This window comes from Podarcis melisellensis, assembly GCF_964234715.1.
Source record: "Podarcis melisellensis genome assembly, chromosome: Z".
NCBI lineage: Eukaryota > Metazoa > Chordata > Lepidosauria > Squamata > Lacertidae > Podarcis > Podarcis melisellensis.
The window spans coordinates 16977059-17001794 of NC_138547.1; the positions used below are offsets into that span (position 1 = coordinate 16977059).

Below are 24736 nucleotides of genomic sequence, written 5' to 3' on the forward strand. Positions count from 1 at the left end.
GCATCAGATACAGACCATCCCTTTAAGTAACCCCTTGCAGGTGACTACGATTGACGGCAGAGAGCTGTTGGGGGGAGAAGTTAGCCAACAGACTGTCCCGATGATAATGAGGGTGGCAAGGCACACCGAACAGATAGCGTTTAATGTGGCCATCCTGGGAGGAGCGCCCATCATTTTGGGGATGAGCTGGCTGGCGCTACACGATCCGCTAGTGGGCTGGCATCAGAGGGTGGTCTCCTTTGGGTCAGCGCATTGCCTAGAACACTGCAAGGAGGGGAAGGTTTCGGGAGGAGACAGAGTCACCCTAGCCGGGATGGAAGTAATGGACAAAGGGAAGGTGCCCCCGCAATACGCAGATCTGAGTAACGTATTCAGCGAAAGGGAAGCAGACAAACTGCCACCGCATAGACCCTTTGACTGTCAAATCAACCTACTCCCTGGGGCCCAACTCCCAGTAGGCAAGCTGTACGCCATGTCAGACAGGGAGATGCAGGAGCTGAGGGAGTTCATTGACAAAAACCTGAAGCGAGGTTTCATCAGAGAGTCCCGAGCGGTGGGGGGCAGCCCAGTGTTTTTTGTGGACAAAAAGAACACAGACAAACCGAGACTGGTGTGTGACTTTAGGGCCCTCAATGCAGTGTCGGAACCCCTGGCTTTCCCTATGCCCCGAATTGATGACATTTTGACCAGAGTAAGGAAGGGAAAGATTTTTACAAAGCTGGACCTGCGGGGGGCGTACAATCTGATACGCATAAGGAAGGGAGATGAATGGAAGACCACCATGTTTACCCCTTTGGGAGCCTTTGAATACCTCGTTATGCCCTTCGGTCTACAAGGGGGCTCCGCGTGTTTTCAAGCTTTTATAAACCACGTTCTGGGACCTTTGCTCTACAAGAATTGTGTGGCCTTTTTAGACGACGTGTTGGTGTATTCGGAAGATGAGGAACAGCATGTGAGGGACGTTCGAGAAGTGTTGGGCAGGCTGCAAGCCAACCAGCTGTGGGTGAAACTGGAGAAGTGCCAGTTTCATACCAAGGAGGTGGAATTCCTGGGGTACCGCTTGTCAGACAAGGGATTGGCCATGGATCTAGGCAAGGTCCAAGCGGTACTGGAATGGAAGACACCGAAGACCAAGAAGGACGTGCAAAGATTCTTGGGGTTTGGGAACTTTTATCGGAAGTTCATCAAGAACTTTGCCCACTTGACGGCGCCCATCACCGACTGCCTCAGCAGCAAGAAGAAATTTGTTTGGACGGTAGAGGCGGATCGAGCCTTTGAAGAACTGAAAAGGGCTTTCGCCTCGGAAGAACAACTTCTGCATGTGGATTTACGAAAACCCATGAGAGTGGAAACCGATGCATCCGACCGGGCGGTAGGGGCGGTCCTTCTTCAACCGGGGAGGAGTGCGTCGGAGTGGAGACCGTGTGCCTTCTTCTCGCGGAAGCTGAATAAATCCGAGAGGAATTACACGGTGTATGACAGGGAACTACTTGCCATTCACGAAGCATTCCGGAGGTGGAGACATTTATTAATTGGGGCACAACACAAGGTGCAAGTGTGCACCGACCACAAGAATTTAGAGTATTGGAGAACAGCTCGAGTGCTCAACCAACGACAAGTGAGATGGGCACAGGAATTCTCCAAATTCAACTTTGAAATTTGTTATGTGCCAGGCCCAGAAAACGTCAGGGCGGACGCGCTCTCACGCAAACCAGAGTATTGGGAAGGGGAGGGGGTGATCGAAGAGAGACATGTCATCCCTGAGGACCGCTGGGTGTGTGGGGCGGCGCTGGTGGGGCAACGAGAACTGGTAGAGGAAACGGAAAATGATGAATATGCCCAGGATAAGCTCAGAGGTCTCAGGGGGGAGGGCGAGAGTCCCGGAGGTTTTGAGGAAAGAAATGGGGCATTGTATTACAAAGGGGCACTGTATATACCCGAAGGTGAATTGAGGGGGAGAGTACTCAAGCAGTTGCATGATAGCCCCACGGCGGGACATTTTGGACAACACAAGACCATGTGGTTGGTTACCAGGGAATTTTGGTGGCCTAAGGTGAGGGAAGATGTAAGGGAGTATGTAAGAGGGTGTGACCAATGTCAGCGAGCCAAAGGGGAAAGAAGGGCGCCGGCAGGGTTATTAGAACCATTACCCACACCAGAACGGCCTTGGGAAGCGATATCAATAGATTTTATGACGGATCTGCCAAAGTCCAAGGGGAAAACAGCCATCATGGTAGTAGTAGACCTGTTAACTAAGATGTGCCACTTTGTAGCATGCTCACATGCAGTCACAGCGGAAGAAACAGCGAAGTTGTTTGTAGAACACATCTTTAGGTTGCACGGGGCTCCCTTGAGGGTGATCTCAGATCGCGGCAAACAATTTACTTCCAGGTTCTGGAGGAAGCTCATGAGCTTGCTGCACGTGGAAGTCAATTTTTCAACTGCCCGGCACCCTGAAACCAACGGGCAGGCGGAAAGAGCAAATGGCATTCTTCAACAATATCTGAGGTGTTATGTCAATGACAGAGAGAACGATTGGGTCGAAAAGTTGGCGTTGGCAGAATTTGCCTACAATAATGCGGAGAATGTGTCCACAGGGATGAGTCCCTTTTTGGCTAATTACGGGTGTCACCCCAGGGCATTTCCAGGGGAAGGAGGGGAGAGATGGAGCGTCCCAGCGGCTGAACATTTTGTAGAAGAGATGGAAGCGATCCATCATCAGCTCCAGCTCAACTTAGAAAGGGCTAAGGCACAATATAAGAAGCAGGCAGACAAGAACAGAAGGGAAGGTGAAACCATAAGGGTGGGGGATCAAGTGTGGTTGTCAACCCAAGGGTTGCCGTTCAAAGGGGGTTGTAAGAAATTGAGGCCCAGAAGATTGGGACCCTTTGAGGTCATTCAGCAGGTCAACCCGGTAGCTTTCAAACTCCGATTACCCAACCACATGAAATTGCACCCAGTGTTCCACAGGTCGTTACTGTCACCATACAGGGGGGGACGTGAAGGGGAGTACGTCAGGGGACCAGCCTTGGAAGAGAGGGAACGCCGCAACCATGTAGCGGAAATCCTCGATTCCAGGTGGAAGGGAAATCAGGTGGAGTATTTGGTGGCGTGGGAAGGGGAACCGGAGTCAGAAAACACATGGGTAAGTGCAGAGGAAGTCAATGACGAGGTTTTAACAGAAACGTTCCACCAAAGGTTCCCGAGGAAACCTCAGCCGATAGCAAGGTTTAGGAGGGAGTATTTCGGCACCACCGATGAGGAAGAGGAAATGGAAGGGTTCGCGGAGTCGGAGTTGGAAGAGGGAGTGGACTCCGATGACGAAGATTACCGAGAGAGTAGGAACAGCAACAAGTGGAGGGAAGTGTTCGCGACGTCGGAAGATGAGGGAGGTTCTTTCAGGGGTTTTACCTCCTCACCGCCAGTAGGGGAGGAGACGGGAGGGGGTGAAGGGGGCCCTGGAGGGGAGGTGGATGTCAGGGAACTGCCATCTAAAGCGCCGGGGGCGCAAAGGCTCACTGAGGTTGAGAGAGGAGTAGCAGCGGAAGAGGGAACCAGTAGAGGGCGAGCAAGAACTCCAAGGGAAAGTGAGTCGGAGGGATGGCTCAGAGACACTTCCAGCGAAAACAGTGGGGAGGTCTCAGGACCTCCTATAGGGACACCCACACCTCGCCGGAAACTGTCACGCCGAGAGGCCAGACGACGTGTTTCCGTTAAAGAGCTTTTATGTTGGAAAAGATTCCGAAAGCAGCCACTTTCGGATTCTACTAGTGATTGACGCAGCCATGCTGGAGGGGCTCCGTCACAGGCAGAGGTTTGAAAACCTGATCAAACTCTGAGGGACTTGCATTTTACGCACAAGCAGCTCATCGTCCCATCACACCGAGGTACCACTGTACATTAGTGAAAACTGCTTTGGCAAATATGTCTATATTAGGCAAAATTGCACACAACTACGCATGCAGGGGTGGGGGGGATGCCCTAAATTAAATTTCATCAAGGGGAGGTTTTTTATAATAAAAATAAAAATATAATAGCAAACTTGATGTGAAAATTCAAAGCGCAAAATTTGATATTAGAAAAATGAGGAACTAAAAGAAACTGAAATTGACAGATTTGTTCACCTCTAATCACAGTCCAAACTTGAAATCAATCTCATCTTTCTTTCTTTTTAATTACAAAAATAAGCTAAAGAGAAAACAAAAACGTGTTTTCCACCACTCCAAGGTCTATGCCCCACAGCTAAGGAGACACAGAAATAATCCTATCATTGCTTTCTGTGCCAAATATCAAGAAAGCAGCAAATCAGCCAAAATAACCCAGGAAAATAATTTGGAGCCAAAAAGGTTTGTCTCTTTCCACCCAGTTCCTTGTAATCCTACCCAGTCAATGGAGAAAGAAGAAAGGCTGCTTAGATCAATGCAGTAAGTCTTCTGGCTGGGGATCTTGCAATAAGGGAGCCAACAGATGGGGCTGCTGCCAGATCCCAAAGCATTGAGCCCAGTTCTTCACAATGATAAAGTGCTTTATGTAGAGCTCTGATGCCCATCAACAAATCCTGCCCGCAGGGCAGAAAAGCACCACTGAGCTGCCAGCTCATGCAATCAGGATTTGGGCAAAAGGTTCCACTTGTCCAGCAGCAGCAACTAACAGATGCTCCTGGAAGATGGTGAACATGAGATATCTGAGATGGCCACCTCTTAGCATGTGCCCTTAGCATAATATACTCAGAGGTAGACTGCTCCTGTACATGGGAGTTTCACTGAACAATCGGAACTGAAAGTCCTCTTCGCCCATTCGGATTAAACAAAAAGAAGAAGGTAGTGATGCTCTTGTGTTAAAAAGCTCAGCAGCAGTACAAATAACTTTGGAGTGTATCTAGCTAAGCACTACTTAAGAGTACACCCCTTGATAGTAACACACCAAAATATTGCCCTGCCCATTACTTTCAAAGGGTCTACTCTGACTAACCTTTGATACAACCCTTGATGCACCTTTCAAAGACTCACCCGAAACAAGGCAGCTAAGTGTTTGTCCATGCAGAGTGAGGGCGGCACTGAATGAGCTGAGCACTGCCCTTGTTCTGAATTGGCTGTAGGATTCCCATACAGCCAAAATCCAGTTGGCAGTGTAGAACTGTGACACCACTTGTAATCCATTGTGATCGGCTTGAAAATCCAATAGGAAACTAGAGGCCCTTATCCCAGAAGACATTGAAGCAGCAGCAGCAGAACAAGGCTACAAATGATATAGGGTCCAGTGGCCACCACCAGAAGTAGCCACAGTTGGTGGCTAGTTATGGAGTCAGCAGCTCTGTCAGGAGCAGATGGGTGAACACAATCTGCTGCCTGGGCCACATGGCTCAATATGGCTCCTGGTATTGTTAGGCTCTTCACCAGACCCACTGTGTTGTGTGTGGCCCCTTTGTCCAGTGATTGGGCTCAACCCAAAATGACCTCGCCTGCAATTACCAGAGCGCAACCCAAGGAACAATGGAGACCAGCATAAATTCACTTCTCCAGAAAGGTTGCAATAGAATGTGGACTTTAGCATATCGTGCAGCTCCCAAGAACATCCCTGCTGGATCATGACAGTGCGCTATCTAGTCCAGCATCCTCTTTTCACAGTGGCCCACCGGGTGGTCACGGGAAACTCACAAGCAGGATCTGAGTGCAACAGAGTGCCATTCTAAGAGAACAAGGTGAATTCATGGTGAGCTCTGGCACCTCTTTTTCTAGAAAAATATTTTCCAGCCAGTAAGAGTTGTTTGACAGAGGAAAAACTACCTCAGAAGGTGGTGGACTCTCCTTCACTGGAGGTTTTTAAACAGAGGTTGGATGGCCATCTGTCATGGTTTTCTTTTGCTGTGATTCCTGCATTACAGGGGGGTAGACCAGATGAACCTTGCAGCCCCCCTTCCAACTCTACAATACTCCAGCCACCCACACAATTTATAACCTATCAGGTTGAGCTCAGAGCCACACAGCCAAGCACTGTGGCTTACCTGGGACCAAATCATCATCATCAAACACCCTTTTGGGTGGTTTTTGAACCCACAGATGGGCTTCTCTTTAGAGCTGGTGGTGTCAGATATTTGGCAAACCTGGCTTAAGAGCAGGAGCTGAGGCTTGCAAATGCAAACCTTCCCTCAAAAACACACACACACACACACACAGAGAGAGAGAGAGAGAGAGAGAGAGAGAGAGAGAGAGAGCGAGCAGAGGACCCCAGTAAGCTCACTTTTGATTTCCAAAGAATGGCACCTGGACAGGACTGGCAATTTGGTGCAGAGCTAAGACAGATCCTGGTGCATTATGGGAGGAGCCTGGGATATCCGCTGGACTCTTGAATTCACCACCCTCCTTTTGGGAACTCACAGGTTCCAAACAGGCATCACCAAGCTTCTGCCCATACTGCTGCAATATAAACGCTGAATTTTTTAGCACTGAGGTGGGGTATTAAAAATCTAGCTGAGGAATTTAATTCCTTTCTCTCCTCCCCCACCCCTGGCAATCCAAACAATCATCCATTGCATAAGTATCAGGGAATTATTTCCATATTTCAGGCGTTAATCCACACCGCAAGCATAATCTGCCTACGCTCTTTAAAATAAAGATAGGCCTGGTTGTATTTGGATGGTGGAGAGGGGGTGGAATATATTCTCTCTCCCCCCCCAAGAAAAAAACAACAGAGAGGGAGAAAGAAAGAAAGCACTGTTTAATCACTCCTGGAATTAATATTAAAATCGCTATAGACATTAGCATCCAAAGATGCTGCATTTCCAGCAACAGATAAGCTACAGCGATAGTAGCTAAAAATGTGAAAGAAAATATGGAGGTGAAAAGGATTCACATTCTTCAGATTAATCCTATTCGGCCCTACTAATAGGTACCTGGTCCTGCTAGCCCTGCAGAATATCACAAAAGAAATGTATGGAACATCCAAAGCCCCGCCCCCTCCAAGGAGGCAGAAAATGCAGAACTAATGAGATTTAATGGTAAGTTGCATTATTTTTTATTTTGCAATTCTCCATTTTCGCATCTAGGCAACATGGGGAGAGAGCAATTCAGCTGTCTGCTGGGGCTCCCTCACAATGTAATCTGCAGGAGAGCAGGCAGGGAGCGCATAAAACCTTAATTATTCAAAGTACACTGGGAGAGAGGAACAAAGGGGAGAGGAAGAGGGGAGGGAGTGGAACGGCATGAAGGGGGGGAGAGAGACACCTACGTTTTGAGAGTCTGCAGGAAAAATATAACGTGGGTGCAGTACACTCGTTTATGTCCTTAAAATACGTATATGCCGTCCAACAAGAAAAGCTTAAACTTAAGAATTAGAGTCCAGTCCTATGGAGAGCAAGACCTGTTGAAAATCATGGGCATGGCTCCAAGACTGCAACATTCCTCAGATGAAAACAGTGACATTTCTTACTCTCCACCCTCAATTCACCCTCCTGGACACCCAGTTTTTGCACACCCATGCACACAGCCCTACCCCCTACAGAGCGCCATCAACACAACAGCAACACAGCACACATGCCCTCCACCCTCCTGCGAAAACCCCTTAATCCTTAATTCTTTGGTAGATTTACAAAAAGAAAAACACACACAAATAAATAGATTTTAGAAAGGGGGAAAATTAGACATGGACACACAAATGTCTATCTCTGTCATCTATCTATCTATCTATCATCTATCTATATCTATCATCTATCTATTATCTGTCTGTCTATCTATCTATCTATCTATCTATCTATCATCTATATCATCTATCATCTATCTATCATCTATCTATCATCTATCTTTCTATCTATCATCTATCTATCTATCTATATCTATCTATATCTATCTATCTATCATCTATCATCTATCATCTATCTATCTATCATCTGCCTATCTATATCATCTATCTATATCTATCTATATTCCTTGTCCTCCGCTCCACTCGCTGTTTTTCCCCACCCAGGGTGGTTCTGCCCTTTCCCTGCACCTCAGAGCTGGTGTGTCACTCAGGGCTGAGACTTGGTGGTAGCAGCCTCTCCTTCTCCTTGCCCGCAGTGGCAGCCATGGAGAGGCCATGGAGTGGCAACAAGATGCTCCCTTGCAGCTGCCACCGCTGCTGCCACCATCGTTGCTTGGGACAAGTGCCAGCTCTTCCTCCCTGAGCTCAGTGGCACTGGCAGGGGAAATAGCGACAGAAGTCCAGATGGCTTTCATAATTCTGGGGCTGTCCCTGGAAAATCCCTTGGGGGGGTATGCTTTTCTATGGGTATACTTGGAGTAGAACATAGTTGGATACAGTCCTAAAGGCATCATGTGGTCAGGTGATGTTTTCACCCTAAGGGCTGCATTCTCTTCCAGACAAGCTTCCATAGGCCAGTGAGTGAGGCCAAAGGGGAAAGTGGGTTCGAGCAAGAACCTAGCAGTATGAAAGCATACCAACACAAGTAGATAAATAGGTACCACTGTGGCAGGAAGGTAACTGATATTTCCATGAACTCTGGCTTCCTTCACAGTGCCCATTGTGCCAAAAGCGGTTTAGTCTTGCTGGCCACATGACCCGGAAAGTTGTCTGTGGACAAACGCCAGCTCCCTCAGCCTGAAAGCGAGATGAGCGCCACAACCCCATAGTCGCATTTGACTGGATTTAACTGTGTGTGTGTATATATATATAACAGCATTCATGTCTCTTTTCAAGAGCATTGTGGACTTTGAACTCTGACAAATATGAAAGATCAGAAAAGAGAAAAGCTTATTTGTGTTGATGAGGAAATGAGAGTTCGTTTGTTTCAAATTAGACCCAATATAAATGAGATTACCCGCCAAAAGCAAGCTCACACCTCTCACTGAATCTGTATACTTAAGGGTTGTTTATAATTGTATTTTAGGAATGATTCATGTTCTTATGTAGCTGCATTGTTTTATATTTTCTCTATTCCCATGATCATACTACAAAGTACTTGTGTTCTATGTTATAAACCAAGCACTGCTAGGAGATGTTTCTTTTTGTTTTCCAGTGTATGTCTTATCAGTGTGGCATGAGCAAGTTTTTATTCTGAAAACATGCCCCAGAGGAAAAAAGCTTGAGAACCACTGGCCCAGTGTAGGTTTATTCCTTTTTCGCTCGACACCTCCTGCCACTCCACAAATAATAGTCGCTCCTTCTGTTGTTGTTTTAAAGTTTTGAGGGAAGACTTAAAACTTTTAAGAACATCAAATTATTCCCCTGCTAAGGTTTTGCTCCTGACTTTTGTGTGCGTCCCCCCCCCAAAAAAAGAATACAAAAGATGTGGCCTGGTTGCTGGATCAGGCCAAAGGGGCCCATCTAGTCCAGCACCCTGTCCTCACAGTGGCCAAGCAGAGGGAAGCACACAAGCAGGACCTGAGTGCAATAATACTCTCCAGTTGTTGTTCCTCATTATCTGGGATTCAGAGGTAGACTGTTCCTGGCCATGGAGGTTCTGATATGGAAATAGACTCTATAAGAAGAGCCCTGCTGGATCAGATGCCTGTGAAAGGGCCGCAAGCAGAACCTGAGCAAAAGAGAATCTCTCTTCCTATGATTCCCAGGAGCTGGTCTTTAGAGGCATATCGCCTCTGGCAGCGGAAGTAGAACATGAGGAGAACCTTGTTGGATCAGGCAAAAGGGGGTCCATCTAGTCCAGCCTCCTGTCCTCATAATGGCCAGCCAGACGCCCTGACGGGAGGTCTGCAAGCAGGACCCAAGTGCAACAGCAACTCCCCCCCCCCCGCTTTTTCTAGTGCAGTTTTTTCGTGTGAAGCGATTCCCACACCCAAAAAACTGCAGGTGGTTTCCATAGATACAGCTTGAAGCTGTTTTGAGAGAGAGAGAGGTCCCTACTCAACCTGTGTAATGGCAAGTGAGATGGGTTTTCGGGAGGATGATAACAGTAATGATTCCCTCTTCCCCAACTGAGCTAATTTGACTGAAGTATTCTGAACAAAACAGAAGGGAAGCAGGGAGACGTTTGTTTGGAAACCTTCAGGCATATCCAGAAGCTCTCACAATTATCCCACTTCTCTCTCTCTCTCTCTCTCTCTCTCTCTCTCTCTCTCTCTCTCTCTCTCCCCACCCCACAAGGTGAGAAGAGAAAGCAGAGGCAAGACTTCTCCAAGAGATCTTTGGTTTAATTGGCCGTTACTGCCTGTTTGCTGTAGGTTAAACCACTGAGCCTAGGACTTGCTGATCAGAAGGTCGGCAGTTCGAATCCCCACGACGGGGTGAGCTCCCGTTGCCCAGTCCCAGCTCCTGCCAACCTAGCAGTTCAAAAGCACATCAAAGTGCAAATAGATGAATAGGTACCACTCCAGCGGGAAGGGAAATGGCGTTTCCATGCGCTGCTCTGGTTCGCCAGAAGCGGCTTAGTCATGCTGGCCACATGACCCGGAAGCTGTACGCCAGCTCCCTCGGCCAATAAAGCGAGATGAGCGCCGCAACGCCAGAGTCGGCCACAACTGGACCTAATGGTCAGGGGTCCCTTTACCTTTACCTTCACTAGCTCCCTTGAACCACAGGCAATGGAACGAAATGTAGCAGATAGATTCAGAACCCTATTTTACATTTCAGGTTCAAATCCTGGCTCAGCTGCTCCACCATCATTCAAAGGAAAGGTGCTCATGGGAGGAAGCGCAAAGGGGTGCTGCATTACAACATCAAGCGTAGTTAAGTACTGGGGAAAGAGCTGGCGCACCATTTCCAGCACCATATTCTGCCTTTCAATTTCAAAACTTCATCTTGTCCCCTCCCCAGCTATTTCTGGGTGAGGGGAGGGTTAGAGAAGTATGGTGCGACGTTATATATCATATACCTCGTTTCAAAAAAAAACAAAAAACTAAAGGTGCGCTGGTTGCCAGTTCATATCTGGGCCTGATTCAAGGTGCTCATGTATTTAAAGCCCTAACTGACTCAGGCTTAAATATCTGAAAGACTGCCTCCTTCCCTACAGACGACTCTCTTGGGTGTTGGCAGGAAAGACTCCATCCCATGGAGAAAGCCCATGTGCTGTAGCATGGATTTTTCCTTTTTCACAGCTGTTGCTCACACCTGGAAACAGCTAAAGCCAACAGAGGCTCACGATTGGCACACGATTGACTCCATTGTTAAATGCAATCAGACCTGGCATTGGCCTGGTTGTGTCATGGACAAGCTGTGGGGAGCAGATGGAGATGACTCAGGAGTAGGAAACCTGAGGCTAGTTGCCAGGGCTGATCAGAAAGGCAGGGCCAGAGGTCAGGCTAGGTCACCACAAGAACAAACACCTCAAGAGCTAGCACTGTGGCACAGGGATAAGTAAAGGTAAAGGGACCCCTGACCATTAGGTCTAGTCGTGGCTGACTCTGGGGTTGTGGCGCTCATCTCGCTTTATTGGCCGAGGGAGCTGGCGTACAGCTTCCAGGTCATGTGGCTAGCATGACTAAGCCACTTCTGGCGAACCAGAGCAGCACACGGAAACACCATTTAAACTTCCCGCCGGAGCGGTACCTATTTATCTACTTGCACTTTTACGTGCTTTTGAACTGCTAGGTTGGCTGGAGCAGGGACCGAGCAACAGGAGCTCATCACTTTGCGGGGATTCGAACCACCGACCTTCTGATCGGCAAGTCCTAGGCTCTGTGGTCTAACCCACAGCGCCCCCTGCGTCCCGTGGCACAGGGATGGAGAATCTCTAATGTGTAACATGTGTGGCATCTAGAGCCAACCTTTTCCTCCAAAGAGCTCAATGTAACATGTGTAGATCTCCTCCCCATCATCTCCCTATTAACTTCACAACAAATTTGTGGGGTAGGTTAGGCTGAGATGCAGTGACCAGCCCAGTCACCTTGTGAGCTTCATGGCTGAGTTGGGGGGGATTTGAACCCCAGTCTCTCAGCTCCTAGCCTAAACCACACCGGCTCTCAAATCTTGAGGGAGAACCTGGATGTGAACCAGAGATCTCTGCCTGGCCCTCAGAACTCTCCTTAAGCTACACCCAACACAGGCCCCGTTTCATAACCTTGAGTCTTCTATGATATACAGTGGTACCTCGGGTTAAGAACTTAATTTGTTCTGGAGGTCTGTTCTTAACCTGAAACTGTTCTTATCCTGAGGTACCACTTTAGCTAATGGGGCCTCCTGCTGCTGCCACGCTGCTGCCACTCGATTTCTGTTCTCATCCTGAAGCAAAGTTCTTAACCTAAGGTACTATTTCTGGGTTAGCGGAGTCGGTAACCTGAAGCATATGTAACCTGAAGTGTCTGTAACCCGAGGTACCACTGTACTTGTGGAGAACTGGTAAAATGTGGGCTGGACAAGGTAAGTTTCTGTTAGTAAGAGCTGTTTGACAGAGGCAGGCTCTCCTTCACTGGAGGTTTCTAAGCAGAAGTTGGATGGCCGTCATGGATTCTTTATTGCAGGGGCTTGAACTAAATGGCTCTCTGGGTCCCTTCCAACTTTAGAGCTCTATGATTCTATGCTCTCACTATGTGATCATTCTTTTCTGGGGCTACAGAGGAGGAAGTCATTCCAAGGACTTACAGTAATATGAAAATAAGACAAAAACTCCCCACATGCTGACACATAGCCCTTCTGAGCATGGCTTTTAATTTATTCACAAAATAACCCTGTGAGGTAGTTTAGTCTGAGAGGCAGACTGCCCCAAGGTCACCCAATGAGCTTCGTGACTGAATGGGGAGTTGAACCCTGATCTCCTGGTTCCTAATCCAACACTTTAAACCACTACAACACACTGGTTCTAGATTTTCTCACTTTTGGAAAAGGCTGCTCTCAGAATCAAATAGTCCCAGCTGCCTCAGAATCAAATAGTCAAGGAGTAGTCCAAGGAATACATCCCTAGAAATAAATGGAGGAATGCTAGTCCAAACAACCATCATATGGAGAATCTCTATTTTGTATCTATTTGCAGTTACCCGTATGCCATGTTTTCTCATGCATGCTTTGCGTAATTTTTTTTATAACTTTCATAAAATTCATACAAGATACAGTTATGACCAGCACTTACTCAGGGTTCGATTCTCTTGGAATGAAGGTCAAAAGAGGCTGTGGTGCCATTAGGATATATGGTTTTATTTACACATATATACAACCTGAGCATACAATGGAAGGCCTCGCAGCATTAACACTCTGACAGATCTTGCTTCTCCATTAGTCGCAGCTTTGGATCCAGCACAGATCCAGCACAGGTCTCTGTGTCTCCAGCTTCCAACCTGCTTCCAGCTCAGCTCTCACACATCATTCTGGCTATTGTTCTCCTGGAGGGCATTATCACTTAGTTGCAACCTAACTCAGTCTTTTGGGATCCTGATGAGAACTCTTAAGTGGCCAGCTAAAGTCACTGTCTTGCAAAGAAACATTTCTGACCAGTTCAGTAAGCTGCTCTCTTTAATTCTAACCATACTTGGTACAGGACCCCAAGAATTGGAGGGAATTCAGAGCATCACCTAGACTGACTGCCCTAACCACAACAAACTGAAACAGCCTCTGAGACTTCGCCATGTGCCAGTAGCTCATTAGCACTGTAGCCATTGGTACTACCATTTCTCTGTTCTGTTCCAGCCTTGCATTTTCCTAATCAGTCTCCCTACCATGAGAGTATAACTTACCAGCTCCTGATTTGGAAGGAGGAGTTGTCCACTGTATCTCTGCCTGAGTAACTGGCCCAGTTGTCACCCCTTCCAACCAGGCTCTACTTGGGACAGGTTAATTGTGCTCAGTCTCTGCATTAGGTATGCTGGATCCTTCAGTTACTCCCAGCGCAGAGACTTGGGAGTGCAATCTGCCTGCAAAGGAGACTTCCTGCATCCCTAATGAGCCACTGGCCTGACTCACCTCTGTCCAGTCAAGAAGCAGACTTATGCAAAAATACCCAAAAGGTATTTCTCTGTCTCTGAAGGCAGACAAAGCTCACCCTTCTACATTATAAAAGTAAACATTTTCAGGAATAAGGGTGAAATGTGCTTAAAACGGGGGGTGCCCTCTCTAACACGGTGGAGTAAACTATTCACACACTTCAGTTCAGCAGCAGAAGACCTCCAAATCAAGCCCTGTTTAACAAGTTGCAAGAATTTCGAAATCTATTTCATCCTAGTATTTATTCAAACAAACCAATTGCATAAACAGTATTTACCGCAATATGTACTGAGCCATGATAAACTAAAGTTAGTGTGTTGGAAACACAGACAAATGCAGTATTGCTCTTTCACCTCTTTGCTTCTGCATCAAATTAATTATATTTCTGGAGTCTGAAACAACCAGCCATGAAATAATGAATCAGTGTCAGAAATCCCGTAATTGCTCCCCTCACTTAAAGGATCACACCGACCTGTTTCCAGTTCCTCACTCCCATTAACGAATCTACTTCAGAGGCCCAGCATGTGGGAATGCTAAAGCTTTAATTACAGCTGCATGGCCTTAATTTATTTCAGCAATTAACATCCCGGGTCAAACTCACACTCAGCTCGGTTCGAGAGAGATAACTAAAAACACCAAAGTGGTTCCTTTTTGAGCGATTGTGGTTAACTCTGGAGCCACTTAAGCACCATCTGAAAGCACCTGTCTTTACAAAGCGTATGCAGCCACCCCATTGCTAGAGACCGAGGGGAAATGCAATTATCTACTGTACCACTCCAGCAAGCATAAGGGCGTGTCATGCATTCATGTTAATCCCACACACTCTGAATTGTTGCAAATTATCATTTCCCCCCAACCAACAGGTGTAATTCATAGCACCTCTGGGGACAGGGTGGGTTGGAGGGAGAAAATTGCATTCAGTTTGCATTTTGAAGGCAAACATACTTGATTTGTACTTTCCAAAACAACATGCAAATTGAAACGCAGCCCTCCTTAAAAATCCACTCTCCTCCCCATCTTGCAGTGGTATTTTTCTACAAAAGAAGAGGCGATGGAACTCACCATGAACACTTCCCTTGTTCTCTTAGAATGGCAATGGTGCCCAACTGAGAGGTTCCAGAACTGAGTTCCTGTGAGTTCTGGCTGCAGAAAAGCCCTGAGCCAAGTAATGTGTCCCAAAATGCATATGCTAAAGCAAACTGTGCGTATAAGTGCGTATTTTTGATTGGTTAAATTTATTGCATTTATATCCCACCTTATTCTCCAAGAAGCTCAATGTGGCATACACAGTTCACCCCCCTCCAGAATTAATCCCCAGAACTCTGTGAGGTAGTTAGTTTTTGACTGACCCAAGGTCACCCAGCAAGCTTCATAGCTGAGCAAAGAATTTGAACCTGGGGGACAATCACCTTCAGCACCTTGGAGGAAAAATACAGAAATAGAATAAATAAAAATGATGACAATAAATTGCAGCCAAGCCACTGGTTGCAGTCTATCTATGGGTTGGCAACATGGTGCCCACAATTGCCAGGGCCAGGCCATGCCATTTTGTTTAGGTGGGACAGTGGCCTCCTCCTTCATTCCATACAAAGAACACAGCTGGACCAACAACTAAATCATACTTCAGTGCTTACAATGGGGCCACATCTAAGGGAGGGAAGGGAAGGGGCAGCAGGCTGGCTTAGCGGTCTCGGGAAAATAGCGTGAGGTGGGGGTGTAGGTTGCCAACATCTCTTGCTTGAGGCAGCTGACTTGCTTTGCCCTAACAGTGGGATAATCCACTCTTGCTCCTCCCCTTAACAGCTATAGGCCAGATCAGGTCATGCAATCTTGACTGACACTTGTAAAAGCTCTCAGGTCAAGTCATGTCTACCAAGGAGACTCAGTAGAGACCATGTCGGAGACACTTTCCCCAATACCATCTGTTTGAAATACCATTCTGCCTCCCTCCTGTTCTCAGAAGCATCACAAGGACTGTGCATATTCTGCAGTCCCATTGATCAAAGATCAGAACAGGTGTTGTGCAAATTATTCAAAACCTCCACTCAGTGCTATTTTTCTAGAAAAAGTGGTGCTGGAACTCACTGTGAACACCTGCCTGGTTCTCTTCGAATGGTAATGGCACACCCCTGAGAGGTGCTGGAATTGAGGGCTGGTGAGGTTCAGCTGGAAAAAAATGTATTTCCTCTGGTATTCCCCTTCCAAAAAGTGTGAACTCTCAGAAGACAAGGAGAAGATCTGTGTGTGTTACTCTATAACCAGGTTGGGGGGCGGCAGCTTTTAATACCTTCCCCCATGACGCAAAACAATACATATGAGTATGGAAACTTGACATAATATGCTTATGTGATGAAAACCATTTAATTCAGTTTGGGACAGACCTGTGATAGTTTGATTTCTCAGTCATTGTTTTAAAATTTATATACCACTTAATGCCAAAACAGACTTCTACACAGTTTGCAAAGTATAAATACCAGTTTTGCAAGCATTGAAATATAAATTTCTCTAATTAAATTGTACACAATAGAAAAATCCTATTAAAATGACAGAGCAATTAACAAAATGGGAGTCAGGTCAAGAGATCAAAGGAATGTCTGTGTAAACAGGTGAATCTTCAAAAGCTGGTGGAATGCCAATAAAGAATTATGATTTGGGCATCACACAGAGCATAAAGACCTGCAACTAGCTTCTGTGTGTGTCTACTACAAATCTTTATCAGCTTTATGTCCCTTTAACCCTTGAGGCTGCCCACCCCAAAGAATCCTGGGAACTGTAGTTTGTGGGTGCTAAGAATTCTCTGCTTCAGATCCCTAGCTTCAACCTCTACCCTCACAAGAACTACATTTCCCCCTAAAAAGAAACAACAGATAAAAACCAGTTTAAGACTACAGAGCAGTTTCCCATTTGTCACCACCATTTGCAATCAGACACCTCCCAACAAACTTTCTGGATCTCTTGATGGCTTGCTCCTACTTTTGAGAGCTCTGTCCCAAACTTGCAAGCCTGTGTGTGTGGCATAGGTTAAACTATACACACAAGTGCCAAGCAAGATGGTTGTATATTTTCTAGAAAATTCTCATTCTGAAATTACCACCCGAGTATGAAAAATGGACACCCCAATGGAGACTCTGTCACAGTTCCCAGAATCTCCTCCCTACCAATATACCAGGGGCCCTTCTGCATTTTATTAGTCAGGGTGTGCTCTTCAACTGACTAATCAGGGTTACCTCATGAACTGCTGGCCAGTCAGGGATGCCAACCAATCAGGGTGGTACTGGCCAAGTTGATTTCCATCAGGTTACCAGGATCAAAGGTATTGGCTCCAAATTCTTCTGGGCTCCACCCATCACTCTCCACAGGAATGGCCAAACCCCAGCTCAGGGACTGGATCAGGTAAATCAAGTATTCATTTATTTTTATGACCCCACTGATTTTGATAGCATCCAAAACAACAATTAAAGTAGACAGCAGGCTGGATCCTCACCCAGCTCAACACTCTAATGGTGTTGTGAAAATTCCCCTCCTTTACCAGTTGTCAGATAGGTCATCTGATGCATAGGGAAGGGTTGATATCCTGCTTTTCAGCTGATCTGCACAATGTCCCATGTGTTTGGATGCATCATCTCAATGTTTGTGTGCATGATTGCGGAGTCTCCATACCCACCCCTGGTATGCAGCTCTGGGGGTGGGCCAAAGGTGTACATAGACCTCAGACCAAATGAAGGTTAGCCCCCAGGCCCAGATCTGCAAGGTGCCATCTTGACCGCACCTCCTAAGACTCCAAGCAGGAGAGCAGCATTTTTTATGTCAGAGTTCAGCAGCCATGGGTGGCCATCGTGATTATTATTTTTTAAAATAAACTTCTATACTGCCCTTCATCCAAAGATCACAAGGCAGTTAACAATATCAAAATGCAAAAAATACATAGCATAGTCACAAACTAAAACATTACCCACTCCCCCGCCTAGTACTCTTTTAAGATGCCGTAGAGAAGAGGAAAGTTTTGGTCTGGCACCTAAAGATATATAGTGAAAGCACCAAATGAGCCTTCCTGGGGTGAGCATTTCACAAATGGGGAGCCACCACCGAAAAGGCCCGTTTCCATGTTGGGGCACACCAAAAGGGCCTCAGGTGATGATTGAAGGGCCTGGGATGATTCATATGGGGAGAGGCAGCCCTTGAGATACTGTGGTCTTGAGCCATTTAAGGCTTTATAGGGCAAAACCAGTACTTTGGATTAAGCCCTTTGACTGGCCACCAGTCCAGTTGAGCTAGGATTGGTGTTATGTTCTCAAACCAACTCACTCCAGGGAGCAACCTGGCTGCTGAATTCTGCACCAGCTGAGGTTTCCAAACTGTTTTCAGAGGCTTCCCCATGCACAGCTCCTTACATTAATCTAACCTAGGGATCCTGGACTTCACGCTCCAAAGAGACATCACTGCCAGACTGGGGATAAAAGCGGCAACTATAGGAGAGCCAGCCAGATCAGGACGAATGTTTCTTCACAGCAGCAGAGGAGCCCAAACACTCAGAGATGTACATTGGTTGCTGATCTGCCAGGTCAAGTGCAAGGTGTTACCACAGGTATATAAAGCCCTTAGCAACTTGGGACCAATTTACCTTACCCCACATGCTCCAACTTGACCACTTCGATCTGTGGAACTGGCAGTGTTACAGGTGTCACATAATACTTATTCCACACTTGTAAGAAATTCTTCTTTCAGTTTGGTGGCACTGACTACTGATGTCTGCCAGGCATGTTTGCTGTATTATTTTTGGTGTTCATTTAAAACATTTTTGTTTATGCATGCCTATCCAGAAACATTTCTGTTGACATGTTTTCATCTATTTTTAGTTTACTGCTGTTTTTACTTTAAAAAAAAATGTTTACATGTTTTTATATATTTGTTTTAACTGGGGTTTGGTTTTTTTTTGATAATTCTAATATTTCTTGTAAACCACTTGGTTGTTTTGTTACAATCAAGCAGTAATTAAACAGTCTAGAAGAAGTCACATAGCATCGCCCAACCCCTGCAAAAGCTTCCACTAGAGGACTCACTCAGTGATTAGCCTGACTCTCAGTGGAGAGACTCTCAACAAGAACAGAGCTTAATGCAAACTGAATTTGACAGTTCTGTAACAATCGCACAGGTAGAAAAGTTCAGCCTGGTGATCTCCTCTGAAAGTATTCACTGTAAACTTGCTTTACTGCAACTTACCTTTTAAGAAATATCTATTTTTATAAGAAGCTAATGTAACTGAAGCCCTGCTGGATCAGACCATGGTTTGCAGGCGTGGTTGGTTCAATGCCTCTGGAAAGCTCACAAGCACCACACAGTGGCAAGATTCCAGCCCCTACTCCCCAAACACTTCCTTGTAACGTGGCAATTCCATGGAGTTCCTGTAGCTAGCAGCTATCAAGAGAGTTCACCCTTGATGGATTTGTCAAATCCACTTTTAAAACAATCAAGCCAGCAGTCTAGTGGCAGTAAGTTCCAGAAGCTAGTTGTGCATTGTGGGAGAAGGTAAGGCTTCTTTTTCGTCTTTACTGCTGATACAGTTCACTGGACAGAAATGTAGGAAGTTGCTTATGCCCAATTGAATGACTGGTGCATGCAACTCAAGATTGTTTGTCTAAGCGCTGACTGGCAGTGCTTCCTCAGGGTTTCAGACAGGGAGTCTTTCCCAGCCCTATGCGAAGATCCCTGGGGTTGAAGCTTGGGCCTTCTGCCTGCGAGGCATGTGCTCTGCCACTGAGCTATGAGCCTTCTACTAAAAATCAAGTAATATTCCAGTCCTCGTGGATCTTATGAACTGGTATAATTAAACAGAAATTCAGCTACTCCAGTATTGCTGACACTGACCGGCAGCAGCTCTCCAAGGTTTCAGTCCAGAGTCCTTCCCAACCCTACCTGGAGATGCCATTAGGGACTGAACCTGCAAGCAAAGCAGATGCTGCTCTACCCACTGGGATACACAGCTCTTCCCCAAGAATTCTGGAGACAGTCTCTCCAGCTGCTTTAGTTGCCGTCTTAGTCATAATGTTACCAAAAACATTTCACTTCCTTTCCTGTAAAGATCTAGCATTTGAAACATGCAATGACCCTCCTGCTGTATGGAACAGCGCAGGCAGGATGGCATGGAAATCACCACACAGGGGAAGTTATCTGTTGGAGAGTGGTCCTAGAAAGCAGCAGAGTTTGTTGCTGCAAGCTTCAAGATCACCTTTTGGAGGGCATGTGGGCCTCACATTTCTTTTCTTTTTTTAATGCTGGTCTTTAGTGGGTGCTGCACATCTCTCCTGTTGCTCTGGGAAGAGGGGGAGATTCTGCACTCTACAAGATTGTGTAGAGCTACTGGAAGTTCTAGCAGGCATCCTCAATATGATCCTAGGTGACCATTGCTCAGCTAGTTACAGCATGGTGCTGATAACACCAAGGTTGCAGGTTCAATCCCTGTGTGGGACAGCTGTTTATTCCTGCATCGCAGGGGGGTGGACTAGATGATCCTCAAAGTTCCTTCCAACTCTGTGATTCTAAGCTCTAAATCAGGGCTAGGGAAACCTTTTCCTCTCTAGGTGTCACTGGACTCCCAGCTCCCTTCAGTCCCAGTCAGCCTGACCAATGGCCAGGGATGATAAGGGCTGGGATGTTGGTAACACCTGAAGAGCCACAGATGCTCCCCCCCCCCAACACACACACACTAAATAAAGAGAAGGCACACTAGAGAGAAACATGGCTTTGTGTCATGGCCACAACAGCCAATAGGACCTCCAAAATCAGGGATAGTGTACCTTGCAGTACTGGGTGCTGGGAACAAACTCTAAAAGGCTGTCACTTTCATGCCTTGCTTGTGAGCTTCCTCCTAGTCCTTTGCTGAATCTTGGTCAGATCCCTGAATTCTCTCTAGACTGGTTTTCAAATAAATAAATAAAATGAACACAAGATTCCTTTCCAATGATAATAGGCAGCATTTCGCCAACTGTTAGGGTCAAAACTAGCTCTCCAACTTCTCAAACCATCACCACCCATCCAATACCTTTCCCTTTTTAAACCGTGTGGGTTTGGGTACATCTTGGGCATGTATTGTGGCAACAACACCTGAGCAGAGACCACCCCCACTTCTAGAGAGCATCCATTTTCTCACTCATCTTTCAGTCCCTTCAAAAGCAAGACCAGAATAAGCAAGGGAGGGGGAAAGTCCACTCCTCCAGATCCCCAAAATTACATTCAGCAGAAATGGGAAGGGGCAAAAGAGGGGGATCTTAAACAGAGAAATGACCGTAGGAAATAAAAAAATGAAAACCGTTTTCCCAGCCACCTCCTGCAAATAAATAAACAAATCTTACCTTTAAACACTGGAATTGTATTTAGAGCCCCTTATATACATATATCTCTTCCCCCCACTTTTCGTTCCTTCAGGTGAGCACCATCTCTTCCAAAGCCTTCTACCTGCGGGGCATCAGCGCTAAGATAACTGGGGTGGGGGGTGGGGAGAGAATGTAGAGATATACGATCCTTCCAAGACAAGGCGGTTGCGAGCTTCCTTTTTAAAATAATAGTATTAAGTCTGCTTCGGACGCAGCTGAGCTCGGTTGCCCAGCCAGGAGCTTCCTTAGTCCATCACACCTGAGCCATGATGGATGACGGGCCCCTCTCTCTTACCCTCTGCAGCGGGTTTTCCAAAGTTCAGGGCGGCGGGAGGGAAAGGCACAGTTCCGAGGCGCCCGGGCTCCGCTGGGGCGCCTGGGCTCCGCAGGGGCGCACAGGAGGAGGAGGAGGAGGAGACGGCGAGAAGGCAGCAGCAGCAGCCGGCTGCGCGCTTGCCCGACGCGGCTGGTGCAGGGACGCGCTGCAGCGGCTGGGCAGGCGCTGGCAGGCGAGCGAGAGCGCGCGCGCTGGTCCCGAAGAGTGAGCGAGCCCCCGCGCGCCACTCAGCTCAGAGCAGCAGCTATAGGACACGCGCTGAGAATCGCTCTGGAAATGCTCTGCTGCTGGAGAGGGGACAGGATCCGCGCACCAGCAGGAGGGCGCCTTTCTAGGGTTGTTTGGATGGCTGTCCTAAAAGCAGCTGGCGCAGCTGCTATTGTTGTTGTTGTTGTTGTTGTTCATGCCTTTTCCCCAAACTGAGATTCAAGGAAGCTTACACAAATTAAAACAACGCAGATATAATGAAAAAGCTAAAAACAAAGAGAATATAATTGTTAAAAAACAACTGAACTATGATTTTTTTAAGTGTGAAAAACAATTAATGCCCTTTCTTTTAAAAGCATTCGATTCCCAGAGGCATGTCCAAATAAAAAGGTCTCCACCTGCTTGCAGAATTCCAGCCACCCAAAGGAGAAAGGGGACAAATTCTTTCTCTTCTCCCCCACCCCACCATAATTCCCAGTTCTTCCTACATAACAACGTAAGAAGAGCCTGCTGGATCAGGCCCATGGCCTATCTAGCCCACCATTCTGTGGCCAGCCAGAGGCCCACAAGCAGATTCAGGCACAAGAGCAGCCCTCTCCCCTCCTGTGGCTTCCAGCAACTGGTATTCAGAAATATTGCTGTTTCCAACTATGGAGGCAGAGCACAGCCAGCATGGCTAGTATTCATTGATAACCTTCTCCTCCTCCATGAATTCGTCCAATCCTCTTTTAAAGCCACCTGAGTTGGGGGTCACCACTGCCTCCTGTGGGAGTGAATGCCATAAGTTAGCTATGCATTGCACAAAGAAGTCATTTCTTTTGTCTGTCCTGAATCATCCAACATTCAGCTTCACTGAATAGCCACGAATTCTACTTTTAGGAGAGAGGGAGAACAAAAAAAAAACTACCCACTTTCTCCATGCTATGCATAATATTCTGAACTTGTGGGGAAGAGACCAGTGGGCATTCCTGCTTCCTGAGAACCTTAGCTTTCATTTAAGAATGAACCACCCCCCTAAGTTTCTAGGCTTTATGGGGTGAAGCTCTGCTTGAAATGAAGTAGATAGTGTCTGAGACAATGAGGTGTCCTCTTGCATCACTCCCCCTCCTGTATGTACAGCTTTTGTGTGTTTGAGTGTGTGCAGGGGTGGCCCTATGATGAGGTAGAGTGAGGCAGCTGCCTCAGGCCGCAGATGCTGAGGTGGGGGACAGGGAGTGAACAGAGCTGTGAGAACCATGTGCCCTGCCCTGTACACCTTATGCTGGCTTGCTGCCCTTCAGTACAGTGGAAGATGCAGTCATTTCATCAGTATCGGAGTAAGATTCAGCTATAAGTCCTGTATGGGCTTTGGGGGAGAATGCCATATTGTCCTTCGCCTCAAGCAGCAAAATGTCTTTTGTGTGTGTGTGTGTGTGTGTGAGTGAGTGAGAGAGAGAGAGAATCAGCATTGATCCCCATTTCAGTGTTTGCAAAAAACAAAAGCGTCTCTTTTCTCAGGGCTTTGCCAGTAACACCAGTTGGTTTTATTTACTGATATAATAAAAGTCCTAGGCTGTTGGCTGTGGTTTCAATACGTGTGTCAGAGAGAGAGAGAGAGAGAGAGAGAGAGAGAGAGAGAGAGAGAGAGAAGATTGTAGCATAACAATGGCGGGTTGCCCTTGTATCCTGAAGGTCCCTTGCCTGAAACAACCAGTCAGTACAGACAATACTGAGCTAATGGTCTGGTTCAATATGAGGCAGCTTCCCATGTTATAACCCTCCAATAAGTCTTAAGGGCTCCTTGGTTTCCTATGCCCCACCTTGATTGCTGAGATCCTCTGAGTGTGGGATATTTATTTGGGTGTGTCAAACCAACAATTCATGTTTTGCTAGATAGGCACACTATAGGAGCTGAAGCACACAGAGTTTTCCTGTAAACTTGCTAGAGAGAACTCTGTGAGAAATTCTCCCACTGTATCCTGACAGGGGGGAGGGCGTAGCTATATATTCTCCTGCCTATCTGGGTATGTTCTCTCTCTCTTCATCTTCCTCCCTCCACCATGTAAGCAATATGAGAACATCTGCAGTCTGAGATCCAAGCTCAGACTCCATTTTTAAGCTAGACTTAAGTACAGTATGTCTTTGTAACAATGATCATTTTAAGCCTGCCTGAATAAAGCTGCTATAGATCTGTTACTCTTCAACAAGTATTCTAAGTGAGTAAATGTTATTTTTATCTTTTACAAAGCTGTTTGTGTGATTGTTATTTTAAGTGGGAGAAAAGAAGGAAATACTAGGAAAGTCTAGTCTGCCTTAAAGCATCCTGGATTACTTAAACTAAAGGGCTAAAACTAGCCTATCTAAGCTTCCCTTTAAACTGCAAAGGAATGGCACTCAGTTAAGCTCACAAATGTGAGGAAGGAAGGGTAATATCTAAAAAATATATCCTCTCCTACCATCTATTCACATTCTCATAATGACAAGGCAATTCTGGTGGTTCTCTGCACCACTAAGGTCCAGTCTGCTTCTGTTGGGTAGCAAATCTTCAGTACAGGAGGCCTTGTCCTGTGGAACTCTCTGCCAGTTCAGCAGGATTCCTTCCAGCCTTCTTTGAGATTCCTAAAAAAACAGGCCGTTGCCATGTGGATTTCTTTATCCCAACCAGTTTTTATTAATGTTTTTATTTATCTTATTGTAACTTTATATGCTCTATACCATCTTGCAGTATTTTATTTTTTAAAAAATGAATTTGCAGCCAGCCTCTGAAGACTCTGGATGAATTACTTTTACCAGTTCCAGATTCTCTCTTTCCCATTTTTCCAATCTTACATAAGGACTTAAGAAGAGCCTTGCAGACTTGTGGAAAACCCACAAGCAGGACCTGAGCACAACAGCATTTTCTAGTTGTTGTTCCCCATCAGCTGGTATTGAGAGGTACCCTTTGAAAGTACCCCCTAAGCCCCTGGGCTTAGAGATTCTG

The 24736-nt window shown here is 46.5% G+C and overlaps 2 protein-coding genes across 5 annotated transcripts in view; one reads left to right on the forward strand and one right to left on the reverse strand.

The window, feature by feature from the left end:
• FAM163B (family with sequence similarity 163 member B) overlaps nucleotides 1-21747 on the reverse strand; it is a 45379-nt gene extending 23632 nt beyond the window's left edge. For 2 of the 3 annotated variants that reach the window (XM_081897988.1, XM_081897986.1), the window contains exon 1: nucleotides 21213-21522. The gene's annotated coding sequence lies outside the window, so the exon portion shown is untranslated. The other variant, XM_081897987.1, reaches the window with a different exon arrangement.
• A 1328-nt stretch (nucleotides 21748-23075) lies between these two features.
• Nucleotides 23076-24736, forward strand: part of DBH (dopamine beta-hydroxylase) — a 35136-nt gene continuing 33475 nt past the window's right edge. Inside the window, exon 1 of one of the 2 annotated variants that reach the window (XM_081897834.1) lies at nucleotides 23076-23093. The gene's annotated coding sequence lies outside the window, so the exon portion shown is untranslated. Of the gene's footprint in view, nucleotides 23094-23654; nucleotides 23973-24736 lie in introns of those variants that run through there. The other variant, XM_081897833.1, reaches the window with a different exon arrangement.